General features: G+C 32.5%; 1 long non-coding RNA gene across 1 annotated transcript; it reads left to right on the top strand.

The window, feature by feature from the left end:
• The first annotated feature begins 9,260 nt into the window (after positions 1-9,260).
• LOC143049454 (uncharacterized) lies at positions 9,261-15,821 on the top strand. Its single transcript, XR_012970251.1, has 3 exons — positions 9,261-9,417; positions 14,548-14,693; positions 15,554-15,821. It is a non-coding gene; the product is annotated as an uncharacterized LOC143049454 (long non-coding RNA).
• The last annotated feature ends 4,624 nt before the right edge of the window (positions 15,822-20,445 follow it).

The following is a 20,445-nucleotide window of genomic DNA, read 5'->3' as shown; positions in this document are numbered from 1 at the left end:
TAGAATGCACTTCGATTCTGTTAAATCTTGCTCCTTTGTATCTTTTAATACAAATATGTATTCAAATCTGTTGATGAGCTGTAAAAGATGTAATTCAATGTAAAGAAAGGCGACAACTCATAACATTCTTTGACACATACAAGTAATACATTGTAGTACCGACATACCAAAATAGTGGTGAAATTTTCAGAAATGTCTGTTTCCAAAATTAGGTATATGTATTACAGTAGATATATTTGTGATGTTCTCTTTAAAGGTTTGGTCGGATTGTGGCGTGTATTATTCATTTAAATACCAAGTAAAACCCCCGAAATTGTATTTAAAGATCTAAGAATAGAACTTGAACATGAGGAACAAAGAAGGTGAATACCGACATCTATTTATAATTTTATTTTCCAAGTATTCTAAAATTGAAGTCCACTAATAAAAGAAAGTAAATGCGTCTTTGTAATAATTATAGTAGATATTTAACATTCGGAATACGTCTTTGTAATAATTATAGTAGATATTTAACATTCGGAATACGATATAGTAGCTGTATAAATGTATCCTCACATCAATCTAGTATGCAGGTTATTCGTGTTATTAATATCTAAAAAAAATATCTTAAAAAATCTTGGTAATAAATATCGATCATCTTAAAAATATCTAAATATATTTCACCAAATATATAAAGGAGTGTTGCAACAGAAATAAAAATAATTGTGCCTCGTACTCTACACTTTCTTATTTGTACGTTATAAAAATAATAATTACTTTGTTTATAACACATGTAACAGTCTATTAGAATCAACACGCAATCTTTTGTATTTCTATTGCGTGTTTTATCTGCTATTTGTCTTTAAGTCGTTTTTTGGTTTCTTGCCATGTCACGAGTTTGATTAATATTTCTTCTGTATTTATCGTCTCCCCTTTACATATATGTAGATGATAATATATGTGTTCATGTTCAAGTAAATATGTAGTTAGAATGCTGTCTCATTGTCGTAATACGCATGTCTCTTTTCATTTTCACGGACAAAAACAAAAAAACTCACAAACAGATTTTTAAGGATAAAGGTTGGTACTTTTAAAACGTTTAAACCCGATGTATTTGTTTGCGCATGTCCTAAGTCAGAAATCTGATGTTCAAAAGTTGTCGTTTGTTGATGTTGTTCATAACTGTTTCTCGTTTCTTTTTTTCTAATTATTATTATATAGATTAGATAGTTGGTTTTCCCTTTTGAATGGTTTTGCACTAGTCATTTTTTGGGGTCCTTTGTAGCTTGCTGTTCGATGTGAGCCAAGGCTCCGTGTGCAGATCGTACTTAGACCTATAATGGTTTACTTTTACAAATTGTGACTTGGATGGAGAGTTGTCTCATTGGCACTCATACCACATCATTTATATATCTATTTACAAAATTAACTTAATCTCATGCTTCCAAAATGTGGTAGGTGAACTTGAAAAATTTTGTAAATGGATGTTAAATATAAAAAAAATATTTAGACATTTTAGGAAAACACCAAAACACGTTTTACTATTGAAGAAACAAAGATACTTAAAGGTTTCAAAAAGCCATTGTACAACAATTTTCAAGTTTACTTACAACATTTCGGAATCAAACTTATATAAACAATTGAGTTCGGTATAATTTTGTCACATGTGTAATTTCAAACGTTTCGATTAGTCTTAAAGTATGGTATTTTGTAATAAGAATATCACAGAGTCCATCCCGACTTTGTTTGAGAATTAGTTCTAGCCAAAACAAGAGTCATACACGACATGTTTGAAGCCCAGCGATGCTATTTGCATTATTTTGTATGGAAGTAATAATGATACTCACCGATAGCTGTTTTTTTTAGTAGCTTGATGTAGAAAAAATAATTTTACTTTGAAAATGTACCAATTATCACTCTCAAAACATCTATGTCCTTTCTTATGTATTTCGTATACACCTGTGCTTATTATATAACTATGTTGATTTACAAGGTTTAACGTATTTCTTTTATTTATAATTCCAACTACTTTAAGGTTTTCTTAAAATCTAATTTTGAATTTTTACCTAGTATTTATTTTTTAAACACTTACTGTTTGTATATTTATATTTTCGTAGAATTTGATACACCTAACCAATATTCCTAACGATAAGGTATGTGTACTAAAACGACGTTATAATATATTTAAAAAGACTCATTTCATTTCCTATTTTTCCTTTTTAAATCATTTGTAAGAAGCATTATTTTCTACGAAAAGATAAAATAATATATTGACAGTTGACAAGTTGTTTCCTGACTTACACAATAGAATTGGTAATAAACATACAGTACTAGGCATTAACTTATTGAAGGAGCTCCCACATGAAATCTGATGCTTTTTACATATTTTTTTTAATGTTTAATGACCACCTTTTAGGTATTAAGTGTATGTGACAAGTAAGATGAGGATCAAATGGAAAGATATATCCGGTCAAAGTCTAATTAAAGTAAAGTACCTTTCTTCAATGATGTTTCTGATGACAATTTAACTCGATTTGATCAGACAAGAAAGCGTGATCAACTTTTGCTGACTTTTACCATTACAATTTATTAAATATGTTATGTCTATAGCATTAAGTTATCTTCAACTTATCATGATGCTTTTATAACACATGTTTGAAACGTTTTTTTTTTTTATCCATTTAAGAAATGACTAATATTTTTTCTGTCGATTAAGAAATAACATAAAAAATTTGGTGCACACTGAATAACGCGCGTAGCGGGTTATTTAACAGTGTGCACCACATTTTTTTATGTTATTTCGAATAGACAGAAAAAATAGTACAGTCATTTCTTATAATTTAATTCTAAATTCCATTTTAAACCGTAGAAAACCATGAAAAAACGTTGATGACGTCACGATCACATGACTAAATTATGTAAACCAGAAGACGCGTTACATCCAAAATTAAATTTTTGCAAGTTAACAACAATGGCGTATGTGTAATCTCGGAATCAATACACAATTTAACTCAGTCAGTTATAGTTGTTGTACATTCGTTTCTTGTGTTTTAGTTTTTTGATTTTGCCATTAATATTAGATTAGGGGGTTTCCGTTTTAAATTTTCCTCGGAGTTCAGTATTTTTGTGATCTTACATTTCACCTCCTTATAGCTTGCACTTCGTAAATACAGCTGTTTCTCAAACCACGCCTCTTTTAGGGAGATCTAGAATATTCATAGAAATCAATTTTGTTTATATACTGGTTCTTAGTTATGCTCTCTGTGTTCCATCTCACAGAGACATAACTTGGGAATATTACCAGTAAATATACAGAAGAAGAAGAAGAAGAAGAAGAAGAAGAAGAAGAAGAAGAAGAAGAAGAAGAAGAAGAAGAAGAAGAAGAAGAAGAAGAAGAAGAAGAAGAAGAAGAAGAAGAAGAAGAAGAAGAAGAAGAAGAAGAAGAAGAAGAAGAAGAAGAAGAAGAAGAAGATGCTTTATTTCCATAAAATGGGCTCACAAGGAGCATAATATAATATCATTGTAATATAATATTCTTTTACAAATATAATAAACAACACATAGTTACAAACACAAATAAGAAACAACAGTTATCACATATTAGTATATATATAAAACCTTTGTCTCAGGCACACCTCTGGAAAGTAACAAAAAAGAATACTGTGAGTAGGCTAAATATACCTAGCTGAACTGCAAGAGGCACCAAGGGACGGTGCTATATGGCATGGTGGGTGCATATTAAAATGTGTATCGGGACATTAATGATATGGTAAGATATTGTAAGAAGTTGCACATAAATGGTATGTCATCCTCGTGCCTGGTGCAGAGGATTCAGTACTATTAAAGTGACACAACTGCAAGAGGCACCAAGGGACAATGCTAATTGACATGCCAAAGTGCACAAATTACAAAAAAGATAAAATATTACCAGTTTAATAAAGAAAAATAATATCACAAACAAGAAGGTAATAGAACTTGTACGATGTGTCCTGTACCCCACCATGCCAACCTCGTGCCTAGTGCAGAAAGCCTGATTAAATTAAAGTTTGGGCATAGTAAGTCAATAGTGGAATTCAAATAATTTCTCTTATCTTGTGATGATGTACATGAAAATAAAAAATGTTTTTCATCATCAACTTCATTTGAGGTGCACCTGAGACATATTCTGTCTTGTCGGAGAGTACCCTGATAGCGACCTTGTTCAATTCTTAGTCTGTGAGAAGAAATACGCAATCGAGTGAAATTTCTCCTCTGCTCAGGTGATTGTTATATAGTAAGGTATCTTTCAAGACCAAAATGAGTCTTAAAAGTGCTATAGCTACAAAGCTTCCCATCAGCACAATTGTGCATTTGGTTTCTCCACTGTATTTCATAGTGCTCATACAAAAACTTTTTAATTAAAATTTTGAATCTAAAGTTGCTTGCAAAGGTTAGACTGTCAACCCCATTAATTTTTTTTTGCAAATAGTTTAAAGATCCATACCAAGAGGGAATTTTTGATTCAAATAATAGCTTTCACTCTAAATATGCATCTTTAGTAAGGGAAAGGATGAACCCAAATTTTCAAGCCGGTGCCAGTATCTGATCATAGATTTGGTGATATCAAAATGTAAAGGAAATCTCCCAAGTTCTGAAAGAGTGGCAAGGTTTGTTGCTCTTTTCCACACACCTAGTAATAATTTACAAAATTTCATATGTAATCTTTCTGAAAAAAGTTTAGGATAGGCTTGATCAACTGTAGAAGTCTGAGAATTTAATTATTTTTTGAAAGGATTAAAAAAGCCCCAAATTTCCGAACTATACAAAAGAATGGGTTTAATTGTATGATCAAATACATGGAGGCTGTTTTTAATATTGGGATTCAGTGATAAAAAGTCCTTTCGTAGCTTGTAGTATGCTTTCAATGCCTTATTGTATAATTCCTTCTGAGCAAAGGAAAAAGATCCTGATGCACTAAATGTTATACCTAAATATTTACAATGTTGAACACAATCTATCAACATGTCATTAAAATAAAAATTATGTTTTATATGCCTGCCTGCTTTGTTAAATACCATCACCTTAGTTTTTTTTAGATTAATTTTCATACACCAATCTTTACAATAATTATTTAATTGATCAAGTTTACACTGAAGCCCCTTTTCCGAGGAAGAAAAAATGACAATATCGTCAGCATATAATAAACAATGAACTGGCTTTGAGTTAACCAAGACTGGATCAGGTGACTTTTCTAGATAATCAGGGAGATCATTTATAAATATTTTAAACAAATAAGGACTCAAATTATCTCCCTGTTTCACTCCCACCTTAGTTGGAAAAAGGTCTGTAACTCTATTCTTTAATCGAATACAGGATTTACTCTGGGCATACATACTCTTAATCATATTATAAAAATTTGTACCCAGCCCAATGTTTAATAACTTGAGTTTTATACCTGGGTGAATGACCGTGTCAAAGGCCTTCTGGAAATCAACAAAACAGGCAAACACTCTACCTTCTTTAGTATGACAATACTTATCAATAATGGTCTTAAGTATGAACATATGGTCAGATGGTCGCGCTTTCCTTGTGAAGCCAATTTGGCTATCTTTAATGATCTGATTTTTATCTAAAAATTTGCAAAGACGGGTGTCAAGAATTTTATTAAAAGGCTTCCCAAAAACATCAGTAATAGTTATTCCTCTATAATTATTAGGATCAGATGCATCATTCCCTTTATGAATTGGGAATATGTAGCCAATAGTCCAGGGTTCTGGGTATTTTCCATAAGAGAGGCAATTATTAAAATTTTTTAGTAAACAAGGTAACAAAGAGGTTTGACCATATTTTAGCATACTGTTAGAGATGTTATCCAACCTAGCTGCTTTCTTAATTCTTGATTTTTAAAGATGACAAAGCAGTAGATATTTCGGTTTCAGAGATCCTACTATCAAGTTCATTAAAGCACTTTCTTTTTTTCAAGAATATTTAGCTTTTCCTCTAAAAATTGCAGTCGTTCTTTAAACTCATCTTTTGGTTCTGTCAAATTTTTAAAATGATTCAACCAATCAAATGGTGCGACTAATGCACTTTTATCATCCTTTTCCTTACCCTGAAGTTCATCAATCAATTGCCAGTACTGCTTAGGGTTTTCCTCGTGCAGTGTTTCTATCTGCTTCAACAAAGACTGCTTGTACTCCCTGTATTTGTGTTTCCGTGTCTTAGTATATAAGCGCTGTAGTTTATAAAATTGACCTTTAACAGCAGGATCTCTGGGAAATCGAGAATAAATTTTCCCATAACTAAATAGGTTTTTTTCGCAAATCATAAATTCACAAACATATAAATCAACATCAAAACTAACTGATACATCAGAAAGAGCACAGAATTATTATGCCTGTATCACAGCTCTTTAACGCACATAATCATCGAGATGTTTCGGTGTTTGTTTTTCTCGTGATGATCTTCTCAATGGTGTGTTTGGTATAATGTCATCATCAATGATTTCTTCTATTTCCTCATCAGTCATTAGCTTAGATTTCCCAACCTTTTTCACCCTGTATAACCCCGATACAGATGAAACCGGACGTTGACGCGTTCGAATCGAACACACCGTGTAACACTGAGTTCAGACAGTAAGGAATTAATATTTTAAAATAAAATCCAATATCTATTCTTCGCATATTCTGCTAATATATTCTTTGCCATCATACTCATTACTTACTCCAAGGTTTTTGAAATTTGTGACATTTTTGTACACAAACATCGCAAAACGCACAACAATATTGATGATAAAACGTGCTTGGTATTTTTAAATATTCAAAACTTAATGTTTCTCGTGCCTAATAGTTTTAAAACATACATTTTTGAAAATTTCATAATTTAAAATTAACAAACTTATAAAGATCGTTGGTTTATGTTGTATCTAGAAACAAAAATATACAAGTTTAAAAGTGTCTTCATTTTCATGTTGTGTACGCTTCGTTGTCATAACACCTTTTTGTACTGTACGCTTCGTTGCGACAATATTGCGTTTGTCAATGAATTTTGCATGTATCAAATTATGCTTTAATATGATTTTAACCAATAAACATGTTTTAAAATAATAATTTACCACCATAACATGCAGACAGCAACCCGTAATATCCATTGTATTGTCAAAACACTCTTAGAGGTATTTTGTGCATGCAAAAAAAATTCCTTATGTATATATGAAAGTGTAAATTGGTAGGAAAACACAATTACTCGAGAAGCAAATATCACTGACTGAGCATACAGATTCACAGGTCCGATTTCTAATTTGATGTCATTTTTTTAAAGTGTTTACCATACGACATTCAATGTACGGATACACCACCGTCCCAGGTTAGGGGAGGGTTGGGTGCCACCTAACATGTTAATCTCGCCATATTCTGTATGTGTCCGAAGCCAGAAGTTCAGTGGTTATATATATATATTTTTGTTCACTATTTTATTCATAAATTAGATCGTTAGTTTTCTCGTTTGAAGTGTTTTACATTTGTCATTTCGGTGTGTTTTATAACTGACCATGCGGTATGGGCTTTGCGCATTGTTGAAGGCCGTACGTTGACCTATAGTTGTTCATTTTTGTGTCTTTTGGTATCTTGTGAAGAGTTGTATCAAAAACAAATCTTTTTGATAAAGACAGCAATCAAAAATAATCAATGGATTATAGGCTTTTGGCCTGAATAGGTTAGCAGAGGCGAGTCCGAGGGGTCATGGATTACAATAGAATTACATTAAGGCTAAAAGAGTATGTGAATACAATGAACATGTAATTTATAAAGCCACCGTTGATAAGTATAAAGTTTCTTTAACGTGGAGATATACAGATGAAAAGATCATTCTTAATATTAACTGGTTTGCTTTCTTAGATTATGTTTCTTTTTTTAATTTCCTCTTTCAGTCTTTCAGTCTTTCTACTGTAATGCCAAAATCTAACTAATTGGTCAGTCTGGTTATTTTAAGCATTTTAAAGTCTATACCCATCCATATGCATTTCATTGAAATTTTGACTTTTTGGAGAAGACCAAACTTTAAGGGACCATATTTATATTCCACTGTTACCCTTGGCGTTATCGGTAAATTATGCGGTTGAGCAAAGCATCACTCATCAAGATAACCTTACCTTAGACATTTGCTTTGTTGCATCTTGCATGTCTTTATAGTTATCAATAAAAAACGAAACTTTTCAAAGTTGGTACTGAACAATTTCTAGACCCCTTTATTTGTTAATGAGACGCGTACGTAATGGCTGATTGTCGGTTGCTTAACGTTCACTTGCAAATATTCCATACATGTTCAGGATAAGCACAAAGCAGCAACACATACTTCATGTAGGTCCAGGAAGGTGGCCCTATGGAATTACATCAGAGAAGTTTGGACTGCCACTGGATAAAATGAGGTATATTGAATAAGGACACAAATTTTGCCTTGCAACAGGCCATTTATGGATCCCTCATAAAGTTTTCGCAAGTTTCGTACAGTGTAGTGAGCGTAGTGCTCTCTCTATACGATACATTGGATCTTGTATTCCCATTCGAAGTGGACGTGACTGCGTACTTTTACATCCCACACATCTAAACGGGTGACCAACTTCGGGCAGGTTTTACTGCCGGTCGGAAAAAGACCAAAGTGACCATATCTACTAGTAGATCTCTCATTCACCCTTTACCAAATTATTACATAGATGAACAAAAATAATTTGGCTACTATGTAGAAAGTTTTGCTGTACCTGTTAAATCAAAACATCACTTAACATTGTTACAATATAATTATGCACATTTATGAGAACTCATAAGATCGTATATACTCTCGATACTCATGATACTATTTACTTATATTTGGCATTGCACGTCAAGTTTTAATTAAAATGCGTGTTATTACGTCTTTACCTGTTTGCGTTGGATATATACTAACTGCTACTTTAGTAACATTATTTACCTCTTAGTTGTAATTTGCTTTGAAATAACTTTCAGTTACTACAATAACACTTTTGTCAATATTTTATGTACATGGTGTGTGTGCCTGGACCGACATTTTGAGTTGAGCCAATTGCAATTATACAGTTGTTTTTATCATGTTGTGCTGTTAGTACATTGGTTATATAGATCTGCCATATTTTGTTTCGTTGATAACGTTATATATAAAATACAAATAGGAGATGTGGTATGATTGTCAATGAGACAACTCTTCACAAGAAGCCAAAATGACACAGACATAAATAGATCACTGTACGGCCTGCAACAATGAGCAACGCCCATACTGCATATTATTCTAGTCTGTTTCCCGGCCGTTATTGAAATTCTTGACAATACCGTCCGGTATGGGCTAATTTTACTATTTGAAATGAACGATCTCGAGCATGCGCAGTTACGCATTGTTGTTCCTCTTTGCCGCTTCGAAGATGGTAGTGGGTTACAGAAAGCCACGATACAGGTGAGTGGAGTAATTTTAAGTTGCCCATCTTGAAAGTAAGATAGCCAAAACTCACCCGATTCGTGTGGTATAATTTTTTTGAACAATTATTAATCGCCCACAGATGGGCAAGCTTTCGAAGTGGCCGCGAGGCCCTTCTTTTTGTGTCAAACTCGCAACTTTAGCCCAAAAATTTGTTAAAAACAACTTTGCAAGCTTTCTAAGTAAAATATAAACGTGCTGCTCGTTTTTTTGACGAGAAAAATCAGTAATTTCCTCTATTTTTACAAAGAAAGATTTGTACAAGTTGTATTTTTATGATGTGAAACATGGGCGAGGGGTCTCCGAAAAGGCGTACACAAGTCACAACCAATTTCAGAAGCAGTGATCACTGGTGATCCTCAAAACATGTCTACAACTCAAAGACCTGGGTTTATAGTGGACCCGGATTCGTTATGTTATGGTAGACCCCCTCCAAAAAAAGGGGGGGTCACCCGGTGTCATATTTATATAGAGGCATATACAGCCTCAGAACACATTTATTCTTCCCCTTGGCTACATTGCATTTTTTAGGCAGCAACCATTTGATTTTATGGGGGGGGGGGGGGCTATGGTTTTTTTTGGAAAAAAAGTTTGTTTCCAGTTTTTGGAGAAAAAAATAATTTGTTTTTGATTTTGAGAAAAAAAAAATTGTTTCACCCTCAGCTGCCACCTGCCACTATATGTAATGCTAAAATTGAAAGAAAAAAATTGTTTTCGACTTGTCGTGAAAAAAATAGATTGTTTTTCGCCACAGGCGAAAAAAAAAATTTGTCCAGAAAAAAAAACTATAGCCCCCCCCCCCCCCCAGAAAATCAAATGGTTGCTGCCTTAGTTAAAGTCAAATTGAATTAAAAAATTTGCACCGCTACAAACATGAAATAATTTAACTGCTTTAATATAGACCATTATTATTCTGATAAAATATACTTGTCCAGGACAATCCATCAGTGCTTTTTCTTTTGAGGGCCCTATTAGCATGCCAATGGTAGGATTTGAATCTTGAATAAATGACGAAGGCTAATTTCTACCCTACTTTCATTTTGGCCAAATCACTACTTTCACTTCCAACAATAATTTTTTTCCACATGTTTTACTTATTTCAATATAAATGCAACTGATAGGACCACTTTAATAGTAAACATTTCAAAGAAAACAGTAGACAGATTACTTGGGAAGAAATACCCTATATAATAATTGGGAACTTTATTCCTAGACCACGAACAAAGGGAATTAATTTTGATCTGAGGCCTACAGCTACATCAAGTGAAATTTTGGAAAGAAGTACAAATGTACAAACCTAAGATAAAAAAACATATTGATAAATTTAGTAAAGGTTCTCAGGCTGTCTGTATCCGATGACGCTTGGTGTTAGTCCAAATAATTATGAGGTATTGAAAGGCTTTTACAGTTTTTTTTTGCTTTGAAGCCTTTCAGCTATGTATCACAAACTTTGTGTGACCCTCAAAATGTCAGACAATAAATCATTTGGTCATACAAACCCTAAAACAGTGGGGCACATATTAATGCTTTCAGCACGGCCACCAGAAATTTCCACATTTTTCCTTCATAAGACCCTCAAAAATTATTTTACTAAATTTGTATCTATTTTAAATTTGCATGTACCAGACTCAGACATTGGGCTTGTGACTCAAGGCAGACTTTTGCAAGGCAAAATATGTATACCTTAAAGGCTTTAGAACAAGTACATTGTTTGTAATTGTTTACATTTTTCTGTCAGTTAAAGTTTTGGCCTTTTTAATTCAATGTAATTTATCCTAAATATTAGTTGAAAAGGCTCAACTCATCAGATGATCATCATGTATGTTTCAGTAATATTCATACATCATGTACATTGTACTTGCAAACTTTTCAAAATTTTGTGAGCTTGCATATGTATAGTGTATCAAGAAAATTTCATCTTTTCACTGCTTGACTCGTCATGTAAAAAAGAAAATCTGTAGTGAGAATCCTGATAACGGTCATCCTCCTCTAACAATGTATATTGTCACAAGTGTTTTAATCAACAGTACTAACTATATTGTTTAAGCTTAAACATCCTTTAAAATCATTTGAATATCTGTTTTAAATATCATTGTTTATATAATCTATACTATTAAACGAGAAGACCTCATTTTGGGTGTCGCTTCTCTTCTTTCCACAATACATTAATCAACACGCCTCTGTGTCCTTTGGGTACAGTGCATAGTCGCATTTGTCATCCATTCATATGATTATTCAGATTGAGTTATTTTGGGAGAAAAACGAGAAAAAAGGCATCCGGATATTGTCCCGTCATTGGACGAAATATTAAGTCAGATTAGACTTCCGGTTTACGTTTTTCTGTATACTTTGAACATACATATTCTACGAATAAAGTGTATTTTCAGAATTCTATCTGCTATCATTTTCAAGTTTACTATCCACGGCGGTCACAGAGTTTATTAAATAGAGAGGGTGTATACTATATCAATGACCACCATGGATCGATTAGTAAACTTAGAATTGAAAGTAAATCATGACACTTTATTTATATCATGTATATAGTATACAGATAAGCGCTAAAATTATTCATGTGAACTTTTGATACATTTCTGAAATTTTCCAATCATTTAATGATTAATCTTTTACAATTCAATTGATTACAAAAAAAAAGAAGGTGTGGTATGATTGCCATGTTGAGACAACTCTCCACAAGAGACCGTCCAAAATAACTATAGGTCACCGTACGGCCTTCAAAAACAAGCAAAGCCCATACCACATACTCAGCTTTAAAAGGCCCCGAAATGACAATGAAAAACAATTCAAACGAGAAAACTAGCGGCCTTATTTATGTACAAAGAAATGACAATGTAAAACAATTCAAACGAGAAAACTAGCGGCCTTATTTATGTACAAAAAATGAACGAAAAACAAGTATGTAACACATAAACAAACGACAACCACTGAATTACAGGCTCCTTACTTAAATTGTCATAATATATACTAAAAGTATGTTCATATTGAAATTGAGAGAAAACCAAAAATTCGGAATTTTGGAAATAAAGGAGGAGGGATAAAAAAAAAACATTTTCCTGTCCCCAATAACCCATGACTTATGATACTTTTGCTGAAATTCTCCATTCATTCAATATTTTATAAAATTCTTCCAACAACACTTTACATACTTTAAACTACGCTCTGAATGCCCGCGATTTCGCGGGTGTGTTCTAGTAGAGTATGAAAATTCAGGTTAACAAATCTCATGAGGGAATTTGAAAGAAAGCAGGTCTTGAAATTTGTTTATATTCTATAGATCTAAAACTTGTTTGATTAAAACATGTAAAAGACTATTTATTGACCTCACTTGGATTTGTGTTATCCGAATTTTTGAAATGAATGTTTATAGTTGAATTGTCTTTCAGAAATGGTTTACCAGTATTTGACACGAGAAGGCCTAGGTACAGTAGGACTAGCTTTCTTGCATGTTTGTCAATGTAATTTATCCTAAATATTAGTTGAAAAGGCTCAACTCATCAGATGATCATCATGTATGTTTCAGTAATATTCATACATCATGTACATTGTACTTGCAAACTTTTCAAAATTTTGTGAGCTTGCATATGTATAGTGTATCAAGAAAATTTCATCTTTTCACTGCTTGACTCGTCATGTAAAAAAGAAAATCTGTAGTGAGAATCCTGATAACGGTCATCCTCCTCTAACAATGTATATTGTCACAAGTGTTTTAATCAACAGTACTAACTATATTGTTTAAGCTTAAACATCCTTTAAAATCATTTGAATATCTGTTTTAAATATCATTGTTTATATAATCTATACTATTAAACGAGAAGACCTCATTTTGGGTGTCGCTTCTCTTCTTTCCACAATACATTAATCAACACGCCTCTGTGTCCTTTGGGTACAGTGCATAGTCGCATTTGTCATCCATTCATATGATTATTCAGATTGAGTTATTTTGGGAGAAAAACGAGAAAAAAGGCATCCGGATATTGTCCCGTCATTGGACGAAATATTAAGTCAGATTAGACTTCCGGTTTACGTTTTTCTGTATACTTTGAACATACATATTCTACGAATAAAGTGTATTTTCAGAATTCTATCTGCTATCATTTTCAAGTTTACTATCCACGGCGGTCACAGAGTTTATTAAATAGAGAGGGTGTATACTATATCAATGACCACCATGGATCGATTAGTAAACTTAGAATTGAAAGTAAATCATGACACTTTATTTATATCATGTATATAGTATACAGATAAGCGCTAAAATTATTCATGTGAACTTTTGATACATTTCTGAAATTTTCCAATCATTTAATGATTAATCTTTTACAATTCAATTGATTACAAAAAAAAAGAAGGTGTGGTATGATTGCCATGTTGAGACAACTCTCCACAAGAGACCGTCCAAAATAACTATAGGTCACCGTACGGCCTTCAAAAACAAGCAAAGCCCATACCACATACTCATCTTTAAAAGGCCCCGAAATGACAATGAAAAACAATTCAAACGAGAAAACTAGCGGCCTTATTTATGTACAAAGAAATGACAATGTAAAACAATTCAAACGAGAAAACTAGCGGCCTTATTTATGTACAAAAAATGAACGAAAAACAAGTATGTAACACATAAACAAACGACAACCACTGAATTACAGGCTCCTTACTTAAATTGTCATAATGTATACTAAAAGTATGTTCATATTGAAATTGAGAGAAAACCAAAAATTCGGAATTTTGGAAATAAAGGAGGAGGGATAAAAAAAAAACATTTTCCTGTCCCCAATAACCCATGACTTATGATACTTTTGCTGAAATTCTCCATTCATTCAATATTTTATAAAATTCTTCCAACAACACTTTACATACTTTAAACTACGCTCTGAATGCCCGCGATTTCGCGGGTGTGTTCTAGTAGAGTATGAAAATTCAGGTTAACAAATCTCATGAGGGAATTTGAAAGAAAGCAGGTCTTGAAATTTGTTTATATTCTATAGATCTAAAACTTGTTTGATTAAAACATGTAAAAGACTATTTATTGACCTCACTTGGATTTGTGTTATCCGAATTTTTGAAATGAATGTTTATAGTTGAATTGTCTTTCAGAAATGGTTTACCAGTATTTGACACGAGAAGGCCTAGGTACAGTAGGACTAGCTTTCTTGCATGTTTGTCAGAGGGATGACCCTAGTAAAAAGGTCTGACATTCCATACCTGATAATGAAAGAAAACACCAGAAACTATTTACTGAGGTGATTTTAAATAAACTAAATGGGATTTCATATATGAACATAATTAGTCCCTGATTCATAAAAATTGTACAGTATATTTAAAGTACAATAAAATTAAATCACTTAGTCTAGTGTTTTATTTATACTACTAGTACTGAGTACTTTTAAAATTGGTGATTATTAAAGAAAGACAACTCTTACTTCCAACATTTCTGGACAAAATGTTACTTGAATCAGTGATTTAGGATCACCATTTCAGTCTAACTGATATATACAAGTATGTACAAGTATTTATATACATGTATAAACTTGTAAGGTTAAAAAAATAAGCTAGTTTTCGATTTTACCTGTATAAGAATGATTTTTTTGTGGATAGAATCAGTCAATCTAATGATTTACCTTTATTTCACTTTCAATGTTGACATTCTTTTCTAATAACTGATTAATAGCCTAACACACATCAACCATGCATAATCCAGTTCTAGCTAAGCCTGCTAAGGGTTTAATTGAAGATCACATGAATAGGGATTCAATGAGGTTGAATTATTCACTTGCAAGTATCTTAACTCATCATCAGTGTTTATTAGCTTAATCACAAGTCAGAAATATGAAATTTTACCTCTGCCAAATGATAAAATCACAAGTCAGCATTTTTTTTTAATTGCTGCATTAAAAATATCAGAAAATACCATGACATATAACAAGAAGAGATATATATACAAAATGTATAAAAACTAGAAGGGGATTTTTTTCCATGCCACATTAATGGACATGATGTATGCATAATTTTTTGTTTTACATACATTGTACAATTTTTTGTTTTACATACATTGTACAACAACATGTATATATGTACAATAATATTTACTTTTTTCTTTCAGGAACAATGATAAACAAGTGAACTGATGGTTTAAAACTACCAAGATGTGAAGTAATGAACTAAAGAGTAATGTGAAGTCAGACAATACAACCTGAGGTGTCAGAATTTGTGCAAAATTTTTGTTATTTGCAGATATATGGATGGATTTTGTCAAAATATGAACTGAAACACTGGGATAAAATTATGGGTTTTTTTTCGTATAAAAGATCCAATTGTGTTCCATAAATGTATTTCTAATAATGAATTTAAGAATTAAAATCTATATTTATTTACTGAGTTTATTGCTGCCCAAAAAGAGGTTATTGTCTCTACTTTTCTACAACTTATTATTTCATAAATTGATTGTATATCTTCTATAATGTTTATGTGACAGAAAATATTGATTAATAGTGCCCTGTTGTTGACATTAGTCCAATATAGTAGTCTCTTGTTTGTTTGGGCAAACATAGAATGTATCAATTTATACAAACGGTATTGTTTCAATGGGGTTTAATTCAAAGTCTTAAAATTGTGGGGTCCTTTTCTATGCTATTTTGGATTTTTGGGTCCCGTTTTTAAATTGGTCAACATTGAGGTCTTAAGCATGTTAAGGGTCCAAAATAAAAAAAACTGTTTGAATTCATTAAAAAAAATATTGTTTAGTCTCTTTGATTAGCCAAAACTAACAGTGTACACACTATTTCTAATTTGTATGCCCCACCGCACAGTCCGATATTAGAGGGCCATTATGTTTTCTGGTCTGTGCGTTTGTTCGTCTGTCCAGTTTCAGGTTAAAGTTTTTGGTAAAGGTAGTTTTTGATGAAGTTGGAAGTCCAATCAACCTGAAACTTAGTATATATGTTCCATATGATATGATCTTTCTAATTTTAATGTAAAATTAGAGTTCTGATCCCAATTTCATGGTCCACTGAACATGGAAAATGATAGTGCGAGTGGGGCATCCATGTACTGGGGACACATTCTTGTTTAGTCCTTTTTGAATTTGGTCCATATTGAGATAATTTTAATTTTGTTTGATTACAACAAATATTAAATTTGTTAGTTTGGTTGATATGCTGGATATAACTGTGTGTTCAGAATTTTCATTTTGTGTCTTAATTTTTAAAATTGGTCCATTTTAAGGTTCAAAAGGTCCAAAATGAAACTTTTTGAGTCCTTTTGGAATTTCGTCCACATTGAATGTAAAAAAGATGATGTAGTATAAATGCCAATGAGACAACTCTCCACACGAGAAATCACAGAATCAACAACTATTGGTTACTGTACAGCCTTCAACAATGAATAATGCCCATACTGCATTGTCAGTTATAAAAGGCCCCGAAATGACAAAAGTCTTTTTAGGTCCAAAATGTAGTTTTGTTTGGTTTCAACATAAATTGAATTTTGTTAGTTTCTTTGATATGCTGGATCTAACAGTGTACTTGATACTATTTGATTTTGGGTCTGTCATGGTTTTCAAATTGGCTCATATTAAGGTCCGTAGGGTCAAAAATTAGTTAAAAATATATATGTTTTGTTGGTGGTTTAAAATGCTAAATCTACCCAAACATTTAGATTTTGGATACTGGACCCTAATGTAAATGCAGGTATATGTCTAATTTTATTTTTTTTACATGCATAGACCACATTCATTCGGTTTCGGAAACCTTTACTGTGTCAAATTTTAATCACAATCTAAATACAAAGCTGTATCAAGCTTGAACGTTTTGTCAAATATTGTTCAGCCTTCAGGGTTCAATATCTGCACTCGTATCAAGATATGACGTCTGGCTCATTTCAATTTTTGTTGTGTGAATTTCCATGATTATGAGTAATATGTTAACTATTTGGTATATTGGTTCCTTGCAATTTCTACATTCCTATCAACCTCTGCGGTCGTATAAAGCTGCGCCCTGCGGAGCATCTGGTTGTAGTTTCCAGACATTTACTTGTGTTTAAGAATATCTATCTAAACTTGTACTACATGTACAAAGAGAAGGCTGGGATTGAGTTTGAGGGTAATTGTTCTAGGGCGGGTACTATATATAGTATTTTATTTCCTGTATTAAGATATAGCTTCACCTTAAGTTTATATCTTTTCAACTAGTTAAGATGGCAACAGAAAAGACATTAAGAATCAAGATAATTTATATATGCCCGTTTACGGAACATATTGTGGTATAATACAGTTGCCTGTCTGTCCGTCCGTCAACATGTTGGACATTAACTTTAAAACCCATTTACCAATTTGCATAAAACTTTGTTTATTTCTATTGACGTGAGCTCCATTTTGTTTTATTTGATAAAGATTTTACGTTTCCGAGTTTTTTTTTCATTAAAAAGAATACTTTCACCAACATGCGAAATTTTGGTGAATTGTTTATATCTATTGACAAGAGCTCCCTTTTGATTTTTATAAATTTTAGATTTCACGTTTCTGAGTTACAGAGTCATATATTTGTCAGAAAAAGGAATTTCTCTAGAATTTGAGAAAAACTAAAAAATGCTTTCAGCCGTTCTCGTGAATCTTTGTAGTCCGAGATTACTCTGCAAGACGTGATCCCACAACCCAAGCTTGTCTGGCAAAACAGCTGTTGGATGTCAGAGTAATCTCGGACTAGAAACTTTAGTGAAACGTTTATATCTGTTGATGTTTATAATTTCATAAATTTTAGATTTTACATTTCTGAGTTATGGGGTTTTATTAAATTTAAAAAAGGTGGGATTTTCCAGTTTTCGGACAATAACTGAACAATGCGTCAGCAAATATTATGAAATTTTGGTGAATTGTTTATATCTATTAATGTAATCTCCTGTTTGATTTTCATAAATTTCAAATATGACATTGAGAAGTAATTTATTCTGTGAAAATGTGACGGGCGTATCATGCGCTCGTGTCATTACTGTAAGTGTTTGTTGATTTATATTTATAGCATACAAAAAAAAATAAAGCACTTTAAAAAAAGTTTGGAAGTTGAAAGAATTGCATGTACTTTATAATTGTCCAGGTGGGATTCTTCAAAACAAGAATAAGCTTCTTAATTAATTTTTTTTGGAAAAAAAACCTTCAATACACCAGTTAAAAGGAGGACATAGATTTTTTACTTATCTTATTACTAGGAACAGACATGGATCTATTTTGACATTTCACTTCTGTAAAAATATGAATAAAAAAATAATCTCTAAAAGGCCATGGTCAGGGCATAATTATAACAATAAAATTGAGAATTGAAATGGGGATTGTGCCAAAGAGACAACAACCCGACCATAGAAAAAAACAACAGCGGAAGGTCACCAACAGGTAAGCTGTTTTTATGTTTACCGGACAGGGATAGATAAAAGTGGGGATGTGGGATTAAAAAAATGGAAATGGAAAGGGGGGGGGGGGCTTGGAATGTGTCATTGCTTAAAGGGAGAGAGTTTTAAAATAACAACGATTTAGCCCCCCACTCGTGTATACATATCAAACAACAGCCTGATGGTGTACCACCAATAAAGTTTTTATTCATCATTTATGAGATTTATGAGGAAGGGATAGGAGGCCTTATCGATCTTACTTTTTAAGCTCAGGATTTCGGGATCCCCGGGGATTTCTTTCTCCGAATTTCGGGATGTCGGGATTTTAATTTATTTAAATTCGGGACCTCGGGATTTCGTGTTTTTAAGACCGGGTTTTGGGATCAGGACCCTTCTAAGTTAACCAACCTCATTTGTTGACCTATAAATTATATCGTCGCTCTATCGGCTATCTATGATAAGCTCGTACATTTCACGAAAATTATTGAATGAGGAAAGCAGTCGACATGTAATCTATATGTCTTTGTTGTAAAATAAAAGGCAGTTACTATATTGCCGGCACTGTGTGAAATATCTTACTTCAAACTGGCAAAACAGCCTATTTCTATAGAAATGGATATTTTACCGGCGCTGGAAAAATAGAATATAAGTTAGCAGATGAACATTTTATGTATACATGATAATAATAAAATTAATTAAAAATAATAGAGACAAGTCCCGTTAGAATAGCAAGTCCCTGGTAAGCTGAAGCCAAGTTGAAACCTATTTCATTTAAAGATATGGTATGCAATTCAAATAACTAGCTATTATTTCAAAAGCAATCAAGTTTTTTTTTAGCTATGCGATCGTCTATGTCATATTGTGTATATATCTTTTTTTATCAAATTTATGATGATGCAATAGATTTCTATAGAAATAGCTGAATTATATTAATCAGAGCTGATCAAATATCATATTTGCTATTTTTCCGATGCCCGATTAAAAGCCTTTGCTTTAATGATCTTTAATATAATTATGTTTCCCCCTATTATAAAATCAAGAAATAATGAGTTTGGGATGTTTCCACGAAATGATCAAGAAATTACTTCAGTCTGACGTTTAACGCCATTTCAACTGGTACCGTATGTGGACGTCGTCAAACCGGGAACCGAAACGTTCAAGTTCAAGGCCATCATTAGCTCATACCGACCGTTAATATTTGTATATTCCGAAGGCATACTGAATGTTTTACGGAGGGGACCAACCTAATATTATTCAAACTTATTTATGTATAAAAAAAAAAGAACGAAAACAAATATGTAACACATCAACAAACGACAACCACTGAATTACTCCTTACTTAGTTTTCTAGTTTTATATGTTTCATCTTCTTTTATATATCGGAGCCTTTTATAGCTGACTATACGGTATAGTTTTACTTCATTGTTGACCTTTGTATGTTGAACTATAATAATTGCTTTATACACCTACATGTACTTCATATAAACTTTGTTGGAAAGTTGTCTCACTGGCCAACACACCACATCTATATGAAAAAAAAACAGTTGGAATGCCATCTAAGGCACTCGGCAAACTAAGTTCAACGAGTTCTTATGGCTGCTTTCGTTTAGGCGAATT

Source organism: Mytilus galloprovincialis, chromosome 10 (assembly GCF_965363235.1).
Source record: "Mytilus galloprovincialis chromosome 10, xbMytGall1.hap1.1, whole genome shotgun sequence".
NCBI classification, from domain to species: Eukaryota; Metazoa; Mollusca; class Bivalvia; order Mytilida; family Mytilidae; genus Mytilus; species Mytilus galloprovincialis.
The sequence above is the reverse complement of the archived record's forward strand: the minus strand, read 5'-3'. Positions and strand labels throughout refer to the sequence as shown.